Source organism: Mastomys coucha, unplaced genomic scaffold (genome assembly GCF_008632895.1).
Source record: "Mastomys coucha isolate ucsf_1 unplaced genomic scaffold, UCSF_Mcou_1 pScaffold14, whole genome shotgun sequence".
In the NCBI taxonomy this organism is placed as follows: Eukaryota; Metazoa; Chordata; class Mammalia; order Rodentia; family Muridae; genus Mastomys; species Mastomys coucha.
In genome coordinates this window covers 72,775,943-72,784,045 of record NW_022196896.1, presented here as the reverse complement: position 1 = coordinate 72,784,045, position 8,103 = coordinate 72,775,943, and positions in this window count along the sequence as shown.

Here is an 8,103-nt window from a genome sequence, read left to right as displayed (position 1 = left end):
TCTCTCTCTCTCTTTCCTGGTCATGAACTGAGCTATTGTCTACAGTGACATGCTACCTCAGCACAACCTGAAATGCACTAAGACCAACAACCATTGACTAGAGCCTGCAAAACTGTGAGGTTCAAAACTAAATAAAACCTTTCCTCAGATACTTGTTATAGGGGTGGGAAGCTGGTTATGTCTCCTCTTACAGTCAAGAATAAGGAGTCACATGCCTAAGGCTGTACAGTTTATACATAGAGCTGAATAACCCCTTCTTCCACATGATTCTTCCTTACTTTTTGCATAATCTCACATAACAATAGTTTGATTATAGTCAGAAAATACTTGGAAGGATTCTATTTTTTAATATATATCTTTTAGGTACCAATAAGTAGAGAAGTACATCTTTGAGAAATTTCCTCCTAGCCTATTACCTTCAGATATAGAAAGGCAATATTGTCCTTGAATCTTTTCCTTTAGTGTACTTTAACATTTATTACACAATACGTTCCTGGATTCCTTTAAGACCTTTATTTTAAATGTAGTCATTTATTTTCATTTTGTTATGGTTTTATACTTTAAATACATCTATTTATCATTAAAACTCATAATTTCTACTCTTAACATCTGGATAATTATATGTAGAGTTTATGCCAAAGCACACAAAATTCTTTTGGCACGCCTTAAGGTTTTCCATTTCTTTAACATTAGACTTCCCTTCTTTAGCAAGAATAGATGAAAACAAGTGAGATTTTTCCTATTCAATGTTACACTTGTCATTTTTATTTTCCATGTTAATTTCCACTAACGAGTCTGTAACCTCTATTGCTGATGAAATATCTTACCATCATAGAAGGTGATTACTGTATATTCTCCAATATAGTGTATCCAAGAATGATTTCTTTTTAGCTTTTCTTTATCTGTGTTTTTTTCCTAGTGATTTTAAGCATACAAAAACATATATTAATATATGTACAGGGGATATTAACTCTGCTCTTGTACATGGATAAAACAAACTCTTGTTAAATAGTATATTCATAAAGTGCATTAGTGTTTTTATAGCTTTACAATTTGTTGATACATAAAAAAACTAGGGTTCCATCTGCCCATTTCAGACTTAGTAAAAAATAAGGATAATATGACCAATCTCCAAAAAGATGAAAAATAATCACTAGATCTCCATCATTTCATGCCCCATTGCTTGTTAAGTACTGTGTAAAACCATGGTGCACCAATAAGCTATAGAGGTCTTGTTTTTACATCAGAATATTATAATATATGTTGAGACATCTAATTATCCTAACTATTCAAAACTAAAATCCAGGAAAAGTAAAAAGTCAATGTTACTTTGTGTAGTGGGACTAGGCAATCATTTTGCTATGTGAAATTAGTTAGTTGGAAATTTTCTATCACAGATATTAGCTATCATTTGCAAACTAGCAAAATGACATCACAATTTTTACATGATTTCACTTCTTGTATTGAACAAGCAGTGTTTTTTCAAGAGAATCACACATGATCTCTTGAATTCTCTTGAGTGTGAACACTCCATAACCTCAGTAATAGTGTCAGGTCTTGGGGCCTCCCCTTGAACTGGATCCCACTTTGGGCCTGGAACTTCTTTTCCTCAGGGTCCTCTCCATTTCCATCCCTGTAATATTTTCAGACGGGAACAATTATGTGTCAGAGTTGTGACTGTGGGATGTCACCCCCTCCCTCATTTGATGCCCTATCTTCCTACTGGAGTTGGGCTCTATAAGTCCCCTATCTCTACTGTCCCGTATTTTATCTAAGGTCCCTACATTTGAGTCTTAAGACTCTCTCAACTTCCAGGTCTCTGGTGCATTCTGGAGGGTCCCCGCAACCTCCTGTCTTCCACGGTTGCCTGTTTCCATTCTTTCTGCTGGCCCTCAGGGCTTCAGTCCTTTTCCCTCACCAAATAACAGAACAGATTTCTCTCTTCCCTGTAGTATCTCCCCCCCCCCCTTATTTATTTATTTGGCTAACATCCACTTATTAGTGAGTAAGTACCATGCATGTCCTTTGGGGTCTGAGTTACTTCAGTTAGGATGATATTTTCTAGTTCCATTCATTTGCCTGCAAAACTTAGGGTGTCCTCTGTTCTTAATAGCTGAGTAGTGTTCCATTGTGAAAATGAACCACATTTTCTGTATCCATTCTTCTGTCATGGGACATCTGGGTTGTTTCCTGCTTCTGGTTATCACAAATAAGGCTGCTATGAACATAGTGGAACATGTGCCCCTGTGGCATGGTGGGGCATCCTTTGAGTATATTCTCAAGAGTCATATAACTGGGTCTTCAGGTAGATCTATTTCCAATTTTCTGAGGAACCTTCAGATTGATTTCCAGCGTGGTTGTACCAGTTTGCAATCCCACCAGGAATGGAAGAGTATTCCTCTTTCTGCACATCCTTGCCAACATGTGTTGTCACCTGAGGTTTTGATCTTAGCCATTCTGATTGGTGTAAGGTGGAATCACAGGGTTGTTTTGATTTGCATTTCTCTGATCACTAAGGACTTTGAACATTTCTTTAAGTGCTTCTCAGACATTCAGGATTCCTCAGTTGTAAAGTTTTGGTTTAGCTTTATACTCCATTTTTTGGTTGAGTTGTCTGGGGGTTTGGTGATTAGCTTCTTGAGTTCTTTATATATTTTGGATATTAGCCCTCTATCGGATGTGGGGTTAGTTAAGATTTTTTCTCAGTTAGTTGGTTGCCAGTTTGTCTTATTGACTATGTGTCTTTCCTTACAGAAGCTTTCCAGTTTCATGAGGTCCCATTTAGAAATTCTTGATCTTAGAGCCTGAGCCATTGGAGTTCTGTTTAGGAAATTTCCCCCTGTGCCAATGAGTTCAAGGCTCTTTCCTACTTTCTCGTCTATTAGATTTGGTGTAGTAGCTTTTGTAGTAATATCTGATTATTTTTTGAATTTCCTCCATTTCTGCTGTTATGTCTCCATTTTCACTTCTGATTTTCATATTTTGGATACCACCTCTGGGCCCTTTAGTTGGTTTGGCTAGGGGTTTATCTATCTTGTTGATTCAAAGAATCTGCTTCTGGTTTTGTTGATTCTTTGTATTATTTTCTTTGCTTCTATTTGGTTGATTTCTGCCCTGAGTTTGACTATTTCCTGCCTTTTACTCCTCTTGGGTGTGTTTGCTTCTTTTTGTTCTAAAGCTCTCAGGTGTGCTGTTAAGTTGTTAAGAAACTTTCCAGTTTCTTTATCAGGTCACTTAGTGCTATGAACGTTCCTCTTAGCACTGCTTTCAGTGTGCCCCATAAGTTTGGGTATGAGGTGCCAACATTTTCGTTAAATTACAGGAAGTCTTTAATTTCTTTCTTTATTTCTTCCCTGACCAAGTTACCATTGAGTAGAGAGTTGTTCATTTTCCATGTGTATGTGGGCTTTCTGTAGTTTTTGCTGTTGTTAAATACTAGCCTTAGGCCCTGGTGATTTGATAGAATGCACATTATTTCAATTTTCTTGTATCAGTTGAAGATTGTTTTGGAGAAGGTACCATGAGGTGCTGAGAAGAAGGTGTATTCTTTTGTTTTAGGGTGAAATGCTCTGTAGATATATGTTAAATCCACTGGGTTCATAGCCTCTACAAGTTTCACTGTATCTCTGTTTATTTTTTGTTTCAATGACCTGTCCATTGGTGAGATGCGGGGTGTTGAAGTCTCTATTATTGTGTGGGGTTCAATGTGTGTTTTGAGCTTTAGTAAATTTTCTTTTATGAATGTGGGTGCCCTTGCATTTGGGGCATATATGTTCAGAATTGAGACTTTCTCTTTGTGGATTTCCCCTTGATGCTTATGAAGTGTCCTTCTTCATCATGCTTGATAACTTATGGTTGAAAGTCTATTTTATTGGATATCAGGATGGCAACTCCTGCTTGTTTTCTGGGACCATTTCCTTGGATGGCCTTTTTCCATCCTTTTACTCTGAGATAGTATTGTCTTTGTTATTGAGGAATGTTTCTTGTATGCAGCAAAATGCTGGAACTTGTTTGCATATCCAGTCTGTTAGCTTATGTCTTTTCATATGTGAGTTGAGTCTATTAATATGACAGATATTAAAGAGAGATGATTGTTGGTTCCTGATATCTTTGATTTTGTAGGTGGCTTTATGTGCTTATCGTTTTCTCCCTTTGGCTTTGTTGTGAGATGCTTAATATCTTGTCCTTTCTTTGGTACATGGACCTTCCTTATGTTGGAATTTTTCTTCCAGGATTTTCTGTAGGGCTGGATTGGTAGATAGATACTGTTTGAATTTGGTTTTGTCCTGAAATAGTTAGGTTTCTCCATCTATGTTGATTGAGAATTTTGTTTGGTATAGTACCCTGGACTGTCATTTGTATTCTCTTAGACCTCTGCATGACCTCTGACCAGGCTTTTCTGACTTTCATAGTCTCTGTTGAGAAGTTTGGTGTAATTCTGATAGGTCTACCTTTGTATGTCACTTGGCCTTTTTCCCTTGCAGCTTTTAATATTCTTTCTATGTTCTGTGGGTTTATGTTTTGATTATTATGTGAAAAGAGGATTTTCTTTTCTGGTTCCATTTATTTGGTATTCTGTAGGCTTTTTGTACCTTTATGACCATCTCTTTCTTTAGGTTGGGGAAGTTTTCTTCTATGATTTTGTTGAAGACATTTTCAGGTCCTTTATGCTGGGAATCTTCATTCTCCTCTATTCTGATTATTCTTAGATCTGGTCTTTTCATTTTGTCCTGAATTTCTTGGATGTTTTGTGTTAGGAGTTTTTTTATGTTTTGAATTTTCTTTAACAATTGTGTCAGTCTCATCTATGGTGTCTTCTACACCTGAGATTCTCTCTTGTATCTCTTGTATTTTGCTGGTAATACTTACTTCTGTAATTCCTGTCCTCTTTCCTAGGTTTTCCATTTCCAGGTTTGCCTCCATTGTGTTTTCTTTATTGTTTCTACTTCCGCTTTTAGTTCTTGGACTGCTTTATTCAAATCCTTCACCTGTTTGATTGTGTTTTCTTGTATTTCTTTAAGGAATTTATTTGTTTCCTCTTTAAAGGCTTCTACCTGTTTATCTTTGTTTTACTGTATTTCTTTCAGTGAGTTATATATATATATATATATATATATATATATATATATATATATATATATCCTTCTTAAAGGACTCTATTACCTACATAAGATAGGATTTTAGGCACAGCTTCCTGATGTTCAGGTGTGTTGGTATATTCAGGGCTTGCTGTGGTGGGAGAACTGGGTTCTGATGATGCCCACATATATTGGCTTCTCTTTTTTATGGTCTTCCACTTGCCTTTTGCCATCTGGTTATTTCTGGTGTTTGTTGGTCTGGGTGACTGTCTACAGTCTGCATCTTTTGTCCTTGGGTTGCTTCAGGTCTCCTGATTGGCCTGCAGAATTGGCTGCATGTGGGGCCTTCCAACTGGGGGCTCTTCACAGGGGCAGAGAAGCTGTTGATCTGTTGCTCTGGCTGCATTAGATCTCCCGGGCAGCCTTCAGACTGTTGGGTCTTCAGTGGAGCAGTGAAGCTGTTGTCCAACTGCTCTGAGTGCAACTGATCCTTAATTACTCTGAGTGCAGTGGATCCTCAACTGCTCTGAGTGCAGCAGGTCCTCTAGGATGGGTCAGGATACAGTATATTCACTGGAGCAGACCAGCTAAGAGCCTGCCCTAGCAGAAACGACCAGCAGAAACACATATCTATAATTTAAGTGTGTGTTACACTTTTGAAAAAGCATTGAATTTTTGTATTGTAGAATTCTAATATTAATGCTTCAATTTATTGTTGTGACTTTCAGGTTTTCAAAAGCATATCCTATAGACTTTCTAAAACTTAAAAAGTAATATATTTTGTACTTCAAAGAAAAAGCCAATATTTTTTACTGAATTTTATTTATGTATTTTGTGTATATTGATGCTTTGTTTGTTTTTATGTACATTATGCCTGGTGCTCATGGAAGCCAGAAGAGGTTGTCAGATCCTCTGAAAATGTATTTATAGATAGTTGGGAGCAACTATGTGGGAGATGAAAATCAATCCTTAGTTCTCTAGAAGAGAACCTTTAACCTCAGAGCCCCTCCATTATTTTCTAATATTTCTACTGCCATAAAAAGGTAATCATTTACTTTTAATAGCCAATAAGCTTATTTCATAGTGGTGATCTGACTATAACCACCTAAAATAACACCATTTCAAGTTCAAAACATGGTCAAGCATATGGTGATTACAATGGAACTTGTATTAATCGGTCAATAAAACAAGTACAATTAGAAAGAAAACCAGCCTCATAGGTATTATATTTTCATTTGTGTTTTCCTCAGATCCTCTCAATTAGCTATATTAATTCAAATTTCTATGTGTTATCATATTAGTTTTTCCTGAAATATTTAAAAATTTGTTGTAGAGATTCATGGTTATGAATAATACAATTTTTTTATTATCTAGAAAATGGTTTCTCTTATGTTTTTTATAAGGTTTTTATTTTACTTGGATTATTCCAGGCTGGTTTTTGCCTTGTGTAGCTTTGCTTTGGGATCTTAAATATTTTATCTGTTTGAGTTTCAATAACTTAGGTGAATTCTTGGGAAGCCTGTTACATTTTATGTGTTCCTGTGTGAATATATCTTAAACACTCTTATTATTTTTAATATATTCTTTCTCATAATCTTTTATCTTTATCCTCAAGCTTGGGTATTTTGAATATTTTTATCTAGCTCATTTATGAGTTTATAATATTTAGTCTACTACTCAGAATTTCTTCAATCTATCACTTCATATTTTTCATGTCTTTTGGAAATTTTTCAGATATAAACTTGTCATGTTTCTCCTCTCTGTTTCTATCTTTTCTTTTGAGATTATTACACTTATGCTAGAATGATTGACACTCTTCTTCAGATCATCCATGTGTTCATCTCCTTTATCCACATCTCATTTGTCCCTTGTATTTCTAGCTTGATTAGTATATATTGATCTTCGTGTTTAATGACTCCTTTTTGTTCAAGCTAGCTTTGTTATCTCAGTTAAGAAGTTTGTTTTATAGCCTTTCTGCTTTATTCTTTGTTTGTTTGTTTGTTTTGTTTTTTTTGAGACAGGGATTCTCTGTGTAGTCCTGGCTGTCCTGGAGCTCACACTGTAGACCAGGCTGGCCTCGAACTCAGAAATCCGCCTGCCTCTGCCTCCCAAGCGCTGGGATTAAAGACATGCACCACCACCGCCCGGCTGCTTTATTCTTTCTTAACATTTTAATCATTCTGACAAAATTTAAAATGTATTATTGTATTTTATCTATCTTGTAATACATGAATGTTTTCTACATTGTCAAAAGCAATGCTAACACAATAAGAATCGTACTTTAAATTATTTTATAATCTCAATATCTCAATTATATAAAGGTATGATTTAGTTACTACTGTGGTATCTTGGTAGTTCATTATTTTTTTACCTACTTGTCACATGATTGTCAAATGCTAAACATATTGAATAAATCAGCTTGATATATTTTATTCATGTCTACAATGGATACTTCTTTTTATAATAGAAGCTTAACATAACAGATTGAGTTAATCAGGCATTGAGAGGAGAATTATTTTTGCAGTGATTTTAGGCCAGTGCTGTCCTCAGACCTTTCTACTTCTTTCTTATGCTAATCATGGGCAGAGTCTTTCTTATTGGCTTTGTACCACTTTTATTTCTGTACTTTTTAAATCAACTTCCTTATTGAAGAAGATCATTCTCTTCTAGTGAAATGATTTTACTTAACCACTTGCTAGTCTATCACAGGACTGTCGAACAGTTTTTCTTGATTTAACGTGAGTCTCAACTGTGTGTAGGTCATAGGATTTCTTGTTACCCTACAATTCCATCAATGGTAACGGACTTTAATAGCCTGTCTTTCCCCAATTATGAATTTTTTCTTCTGTAATTTCCCAAGATAGATTAAATTTCCACATGTTATCTAATGTCATAAAAATTGTTTTATGCCATTCCCTATTTCAAAATAGTTTTTCTTTTTTTCCTTTCCTTCCTTTCTTCTCTTTTTCCATCTTTCTCTCCCTCTCCTTCCCTCCATCTCTCTTCTTTCTTCTTCTATTTTTTT